Source organism: Acipenser ruthenus, chromosome 11 (genome assembly GCF_902713425.1).
Source record: "Acipenser ruthenus chromosome 11, fAciRut3.2 maternal haplotype, whole genome shotgun sequence".
Taxonomy (NCBI): domain Eukaryota; kingdom Metazoa; phylum Chordata; class Actinopteri; order Acipenseriformes; family Acipenseridae; genus Acipenser; species Acipenser ruthenus.
This window is the reverse complement of record NC_081199.1, coordinates 13,130,483-13,139,120: the sequence shown is the minus strand read 5'-3', so window position 1 is coordinate 13,139,120 and position 8,638 is coordinate 13,130,483.

Genomic DNA, 8,638 nt, shown 5'->3' with positions numbered 1-8,638 from the left:
TGGATGAAAGTGTGCAAGTCGCAGATCAGAGGAAGCGTCACCAACCTTTTTCCAGCTTCTTCAACCATCAAGATGGGCTCTGCTTCTGCCACAATGTGACCAGTCTGTTCGAGGCAATCGGAATCGCCTGTAACCAGAATGAGTGGCGCCTCTTCATTGACAGCTCATCCAGGAGCCTCAAAGCCATGCTGCTCCATAATGGTAACAAGTACCCGTCTCTTCCCCTGGCTCACTCGGTGCACCTCAAAGAGGATTACAACAGCATCAAGACCTTGCTGGACACCTTGAAGAATGATGAGTACGGCTGGGAGGTCATAGGAGACTTCAAAATGGTGGCATTCCTGATGGGTCTCCAAGGCGGTTTTACCAAGTTTCCCTGCTATCTTTGCCATTGGGACAGCAGGGACACCAAGGCGCACTACCACAGGCGGGACTGGCCACAGCGGACTGAGTTCTCTGTGGGCCACTGCACATCAAATTGGGCCTTATGAAACAATTTGTCAGAGCTCTAGATAAGGAGACAGCAGCCTTCAAGTACCTTCAAGACTTCTTCCCTAAGCTGTCAGAGGCAAAGGTCAAAGCCGGTGTCTTCGTCGGACCACAGATAAAGAAGATCCTGGAGTGCAATGAATTCCACAAGAAGCTCACTAGTAAGGAGAAAGCGGCTTGGAACAGCTTTGTCACAGTGGTTCGGGGCTTCCTGGGCAATCACAAGGCCGAAAACTATGTGGAGCTGGTTGAGACTCTGGTGAAGAACTACGGCACAATGGGCTGTAGGATGTCCCTCAAAGTCCATATCCTTGATGCTCATCTTGATAAATTCAAGGAGAACATGGGAGCGTACTCGGAGGAGCAAGGCGAGCGCTTCCACCAGGATATATTGGACTTTGAACGCCGCTACCAAGGACAGTATAATGAGAACATGATGGGAGACTACATTTGGGGGCTGATTTGTGAAAGTGATTTACAGTATAATCGTAAATCTTGAAAAACTACTCACTTCTAAATCTTTTGTAGTCATTTTTGTATTACTTTAGTATAAATACATGTTAATTTGGATTCATATGTTGTTTTTTTCTGACTTTATGTGAACGAAAAGACACAAATTCGCCCGTTTTCTCATTGGAAATAGGTAAATTTCAAAATATCACTGTCCTGGTCACAAAAGCAAAGTTTGTGGGGAATAATAGCCATTTTCTATACTTTTGAGGCATAAGCAATTAGGAAATAACACTTACTACCCAGGAACAAAAATTGTGTTACATAGTGTTATTCTTTAAAATATTTTTAAAAACAAAATAAACGTAAATATTAGGCTACATTATTAAGAACATGTTCGTAAGATGTGGCAAAGTCTGCATTTTATTAACCAATATCAAAGTTTTTCAAATTATCTCAAAGTTTAAAAAATAGCCATTTACAGTACATGTAAAATGTTCCAAATACCTCTTGTTCGCTTAGTAGGGCAATAGCGCGGCGAGGATGTCTCCTACTTGCCGAAATTCTTGCCACAGTTCTTTGGAACAGGAATAGCGCAAATGCTACAGCCATTCTTCCAAACTACAATCTGATAACAAAAGATTGCGTAGATTCTTGCTCAGTCAAAGGTAAAGGCGCTGAATGATGATGCTGAAGTGCATCCCATTTAACGCTTTTAGCTACACCCTACTCCCTCGCTCACCCAAGTGCACACTCTGTGACGTCAGTAAAACGTCACGCGAAGTGTACACTTGTCGAAGGGTGTAGGGTGCAAGGGAATGGTTTGGGACGCAGTCTCTCTCTCTGAATGGTTGGGAGGCGGGCCTTGGGGTTTGCTGGGCCTATAAAATAATGCTCTGTTGTTCCTGCAGGTCGGCCCCTATAGGACAATAAACGAGGGAGTGGAAACTCTATTGCCAGACTGAGAACGACCGGAGAACCAAAACAAAAATAAATATAGGGGTAGCGGACAAACCGTGGGCAGGCCCAAATGTATAGACCATAGTCTGAAGGAACGGTGGAAAACGGAGAACCGGACCGTGCGGGTAGCAACGGTCGAGGAAACGCTGCAGAGTGCAGCACCTTTATTTTGTAGTTTTATTAGTAGTGTTTTGTTTTCCCTTTTTCTTAGTTTTAATTATTATTTTGAGCACTGTATGTGCACTGGACTGTCTACCGCATTGGTAACCCTGTGGTCCTGATTAGTGTTGGCAGTATTCAGGCCACGGACAACAGCGCCCTCTGCGGGTATGAAAATATATCAGTGTGCCTGAGCGGCGCAACAAATAAAGTTTTGTCTCCTGTGTGTCAGTGAGTTGCCCACCACTCTTCCACAGTGGTCCACAAACAACTCCCAAAATAAGATATGTATGCAGTCTGCATTATTCCCCTTTATCTGTTTTCTTTTATTACAGGTGTGTTTATAAATGAATATTTATTACAGCTCCGCCATTAACTGAAACAGCTTTCTAATGTGAAACACATACTAACTACTAACTAACTTACACATTATGAAGGGACATTTGTCTTGTTGACATTTGACTTCTTTTTTGTTAGGCAGCATTATTTAAGAAAAAACAAAATCTAGCATTCACGTAAATTCACTGCTTTCTAATCTGTGTTCGTACTGCTTGTGTTCATTGAACGTCAGGGAAAAAAAATGTAATCTGGCTCTCCCAGCCTTTTCGCTTGGCATAAAAGTAGCGCGACTGCATTTAATATTCCTAACTCAGTTTGAATACCTAAAAAAAACAAATAAACATCAAAACCACAAAGTTAGTACTTTTCATTTTCAACAATATATGTGCTACAGTCTTGCCAGTGGTATATACAGTTTGCCATTATGTTTCTGGAGAGGTTAGCTGCATATAGTAACAGAAATGTGAAACAGAAAGAGGAAGTATTTGTAGCTTGACTTGTGAACTATACCATAGTATGTATGATTGATTTCAGCTCTGTGTTATTATATGGGTTTATTCAGCGAGGTTTAATATCTCACAAGACTATATGTCAAAAGGAAATTCTATTTCAGTCTGTTTTTTGTGCTGCACATAGCAACAAGATGGCCTTTGTCAGAGTTGTGAATGATCTACTAATAAGTTCTGACTTGGGCTTTCCATCAGTTTAATTATTTTAGATCTAAGTGCTGCTTTTGATACTGTAGACCAGGGGTAGACATCCCTGGTCCTGGAGTGCCACAATCCTGCAGGTTTTGTAGGTATCTCTTAATCATCAATTGCTAAATACCTGGAACACATAGTAATTCTGACCAATTAAGCCAATCGTTGAATCAATTAGGGCTTGGGTAAAAGAAATACCAGAAGTGTCTGTGGCCCTCCAGGACCAGGGTTACCTACAGCTGCTGTAGACCATTCCATCCAACTGAATCGTGCACAGTGGGACTGTCTGGCCTAGTCCTGGCTCAAATCTTATCTTCCTGATAGGTTTCAGTTAATCTCTATTGGGGAGATAATATCTGGCATTATCGGAAGTTGTCTGTAGTGTTCCACAGGGCTTCATTCTAGGACCCTTGTTGTTTTCATTATATATGCTACCGTTAGGTGACATTATCCGCAGACACGTAGTGAACTTCCTTTTCTATGCTGATGGTACCCAGCTATATTTGTCCCTAAAGTCATGAATTTCTTCTGCCTGGTTGTTATTAGTTACTTGCCTTACAGACAGGCATTGGATGTCACAGAATTTTCTAATGTTAAATTCAGATAAAACAGAGGTTATGCTAGTGGACTCACAGAACCAACTGAAAGGAAATGTGGGATTCCGTGAGCTTGACCCTTGCAGTCTCTCATCAAAACTTAAACTAAAAATTAAGAGTTTGGCGGTCATCTTTGACCCTGATCTCTCATTTGAGACTCATATAAGGGAAGTTACAAAAGTATATTTTTACCATTTGAGAAATATAACCAAACTTATACCAATCATTTCCGTATCTGATGGAGACTAATGCACACCTTTGTTTCATCAGGAATAGTTTATTGTAATGCACTTTTTTTCTGGTGTCCCAAAACGTGTGTTATCCTGCTTGCAGCTTGTTCAGAATACTGCCGCTAGAATTCTGACTAAAACAAAAAAAGGATATTGCTCCTCTAGAAAGAGTGCAAAGAAGAGCGACCGTAATTATCCCAGGTTTAAAAGGCATGTCTTATGCAGACAGGCTAAAAGAATTGAATCTATTCAGTCTTGAACAAAGAAGACTATGCGGTGATCTGATTCAAGCATTCAAAATTCTAATAAGTATTGAAAATGTCGACCCAGGGGACTTTTTCGACCTGAAAAAAGAAACAAGGACCAGGGGTCACAAATGGAGATTAGATAAAGGGAGGCACTTTTTTACATAGAGAATTGTGAGGGTATGGAACCAACTCCCCAGTAATGTTGTTGAAGCTGACACCCTGGGATCCTTCAAGAAGCTGCTTGATGACATTCTGGGATCAATAAGCTACTAACAACCAAACGAGCAAGATGGGCCGAATGGCCTCGTCGTTTGTAAACTTTCTTATGTTCTTATGTTCTTACTAAGTTTGTCCACCTGAACAGGATCATCTCACACCCGATTTGGTACGCTGCAATCAGGATCTTGTTTAGTCTGATTTAGCAGTTGATCCACCTGTGGTGATTATCTTCTGGTACGATGCAATCGGGATTAACAAGTGTACTAACTTTAGTCTAAGCAAGTGGACTAAACCTGTTTAATCTGCTAGTTAGACACAACAAGTGGACTAACTTTGTATGTTGCAATCGACCCATTATGATTTTTGAGATGTTGTTTTGTTTCCACTCAGATCACACACACAGGGAGAGTTGTTAGTAATGGAGACGCTAATGAGCCGTTTCAGATTGCCTACAGGTGCAGCCAATTTAACCAACACATATAAACACTGGCTATAAAGAGCAGAGGCAGGCAGGCAGAAGCGAAAACGAAGAGACAGAAGCAAAAATGAAGAGACAGAAGCAGTGAGGAGGCAGAGAACAAAAACAAAATGAAAGGAAAGCAACAGCATTAGAAGCAGCAGCAGGGGCACTGGAAAGAAAGCAGAGAGACAGAGCAGATGGCAGAGAAGCAGTAGAGCAGTGGCAAGGCTGGAGAGAAATCAGAGAGGCAGAGCAGAGGGCAGAGAAGCAGTAGAACAGCGGTGGCACTGGAAAGAAAGCAGGATGGAGAAAGACCCTGAAAAATAGAGGACAAGACAAAAAGAGAACCCTGAGACTGGAAGTGAGGTGTGGAGAGTACCTGTGGAAAGGGCATGTTCGGATAGGCAGAGAATGAGTGGAGCTTGTATTTGTGAAGTTAATTAAACCAAAGTTATTTTGCACAAGTTATAAAGTATAATACCTTTTGCTTGTTGTATCATTTATATGTACTAATGTATCTGCCCTGTCTATAGATGTATTAGATGGATAGTAGTTGTTTAACTAATGTCTGCTTTTAATTAAATTATTGAAGCAGAGCATTTGAAGACCACAACCACTCAAGTGCTACAGGCGGCACCAGCACCATGGCTCAGTCGGGGTTGGCTTTCGTGGCACCACCTGAAAATGGTCTGTCTGGGCTTGGTGGCGGAGTGGTGCCCCCTGCTGTGGGTGAGGCAAATTAGGCCGAATTATTATTCAATTGGGGAGCAATTATCCATTGTCAATGTTGCATCTTCAAAAAAGTCAAGCAGGTTAATTAGACATGATCTCCCTTTCCTAAAACCATGCTGACTGTCTCCCAGGATACTGTTACCATATAGGTAATTTTCCATTTTAGATCTTATTATAGTTTCCATAAGTTTACATATAATAGAAGTCAGGCTTATTGGTCTGTAGTCAACAACCCTCTGGTCAAGAGTCCAGAGCCCTAAGCACTACTCCACACTGCTGCCCAATCCTCCACATGACGTGCACTCTATGTCCGAGTATATTACACCTCAGACTCTAGCACTGCTAGCTTAATAACAGACTGAATATATTTCAGTGTCTGTCGACTTCAAATGATATGTCCAACTATCTTCCTCCGGTGATCAATTCAGGCTAAGTTAGAGATTTGATTCCAAGTACTTTCAGGATTTTAGACATCTTATGCAGCACTCTTCTACACCAAGGTAAATACATGGGTCGTTATCCCGTATCAGAGTTTCTGAAAACGGTATCTCTCTTCAAGCCGACCACAGCTGCCGGTCTTCAAGTGTCAAAGTTCAGAAATGTGTTATGCGTGTCGGGGAATCCGGATTGAAAGTCGTGCTAGTCCTTTTCTACTCGTCTCTTCACCTCGGTGATTGGATAGTTTGTTTATTTGGGGCTGTGCCCGAGTCCACGTGGAGTGTTTTCCCATTGGAAAAGTGGGGGAGTTCGTGACAAGAAACCAAGCAGACACAGAGAATGGCTTCGGACCCCCTGTATATTCAATGTCTGTTAATTTCATAAACAAAATAATATTATGACCCAACCTGAAAACTACCGCTAGAATAGAACCTATGGTCTGTTAACACTTGCAATGGCACGGGTAATACCATACTTTGTCGCATTTCGTTTCTAATTTCTTCATCTGATAAATCACACAAATGAGTTATCTCTCCTCTTTGCAATCGATACTTCACTATTAATTCGGAGTCTGTATATGAATCAAGAGGATTTGATGGGTCCCTAAATATTCTTTCCCTTCGGATTTCCCTGCCATATCGATGACGAGCTGTATGTTCTCACAGGACCTGCTTTGAAATTTGCTACTTGCAGCGGCTGTCTGGCAGTCACATGTTTCTGAAAATCGGCGATGTTGCAGCACTGCAAGGCGATTGTGAATCGTCGCAAATCGCTTTTTTGAAATGGGCCTCTGGTGTCTCGTTTTGAACTATCGCTTCCCCTGCCTGCAGAGACCTGGATTACTGTCAGCTGTGATATAATCACAATGTAGCGTGGTGTTCTCTGTTTATTTAACAACAGTGAAGTTTGAATATTGAGCCACTGAGTCTCCTTGATCATTTTTAAAAGAAGACAAATCAGACAGATAATTAATGAGATGAAAGAGTGGATGCGGATTTACAGGAGAGAGAGAGAGAGAGAGAGAGAGAGAGAGAGAGAGAGAGAGAGAGAGAGAGAGAGAGAGAGAGAGAGAGAGAGAGAGAGATTGTAATGAAATTGTTTATACCGAATAATCTACAGCTGACACCACCTTTAATAGCCGGTGAGGTCTGGCTATGGAAGGGAAAACCAGTAGTAATGTCACAATGATCAAGGAAGGAGACCCCAAGGTAAAGGTTCAATAATTTACTAAAACATACTGTTAAAATAAACTAACATGTACTTTACCCCAATTACAGCCGTTCAGGGATCCCTGTTAAAATACAGTGATTCTTAAACAATTCAATGAAACTAAAACAATATATAACATCCCCAAATAATCAAACAAAAATATAAACTACTAGCTTCTTTTCACACAGCAAAGCAGTTATCAAAAACGTGATCTAAAAGCCCAGCATACAACATATAAATTGTCTTACAACGATCCCACTCTAAAGCACACGTTACAATGGGACTTGCAATAGTACATTAAAACACAATGAAAGTCGCACTTTCCTGATTTCTAGATCAAGATAAAGAGTCAAATTGTTCAGTGACTGGCCGTAAATTGCAACCAGGAGAAGTAAAATAAAGTATTTATAATCTCATACAGTCCCAGGAACTTCCCCACTCCAGTTTAGAACCACAGTCCTTCTCTCGTTCCAACCACGCGCAACAGCTGTCTCCACTGCCAGTTTCCCCGCTTTTACACTACATGTTTTGACAGTAGGCTAAACTGCTTAATTTTTCGGGACAAGTAAATTGCAAGTACATTGCAAAGAATGCTTTAAAAACACACAATAACACAAAAAATACTTTGCAAAATACATGTTGTCACAAGGATTGCTTTATTGTATAAGGGCGTGTTTGTAGATCTGGTCAGTGTGTGATACCTATTCTTAAACAAACATGTAGCAAAGAGCATTTCAGTTTCTCAGCACTTCCGTACGTCAGATCCTTCCGCAATCTGCAGCTGAAACTGTGAAGAATGTGTTTCTATATCAGCAATGTCATGGTAACCAGAACTTGGGATCAATCGAGTTAATGGCACTGATTATCAAAAATGTTTTCCTACAGTCTGAAACTCGCTGGCTCACTCTGTTTTACCGGCTCATCCCGAACGTGCTTCCATCAAAAAATGAAACATTTTCCTGATATTTTCCGAGAGTTGGAATGGTTGAAATTTACATAAAGTTGGCGGAATAACTGTTCAGTATTTGAATGAGAAACCTAAACCTAAATCCCTAGCAGCACATTGGGCTCCACCACCATTAGCATAGTCAGAGTAACTGCACCCACATCAGACCCTTTTTATTTAGCGAAAGTCCTTTTTGAATGAGCCTCCCATCTCCATTAGGACTCTTTGAAACGAGTGGAACCGCTTTAGATGGAAAATACTGATCATTCTGATTACATGAACACTTCAGTTTTTTTTTTTGCACGGGAGATATGTTTATTACGTACCCACTTCATTTGGATAACATTCCTCATACTGTCGGAATTTGGATTTTGCGACTGTTGTCATCTTGACTGATTTTGCTCTGAACACGAAAAACAGTTGGAAAATTAAAACACCGACACGAAATCCCGACGGTCAGAA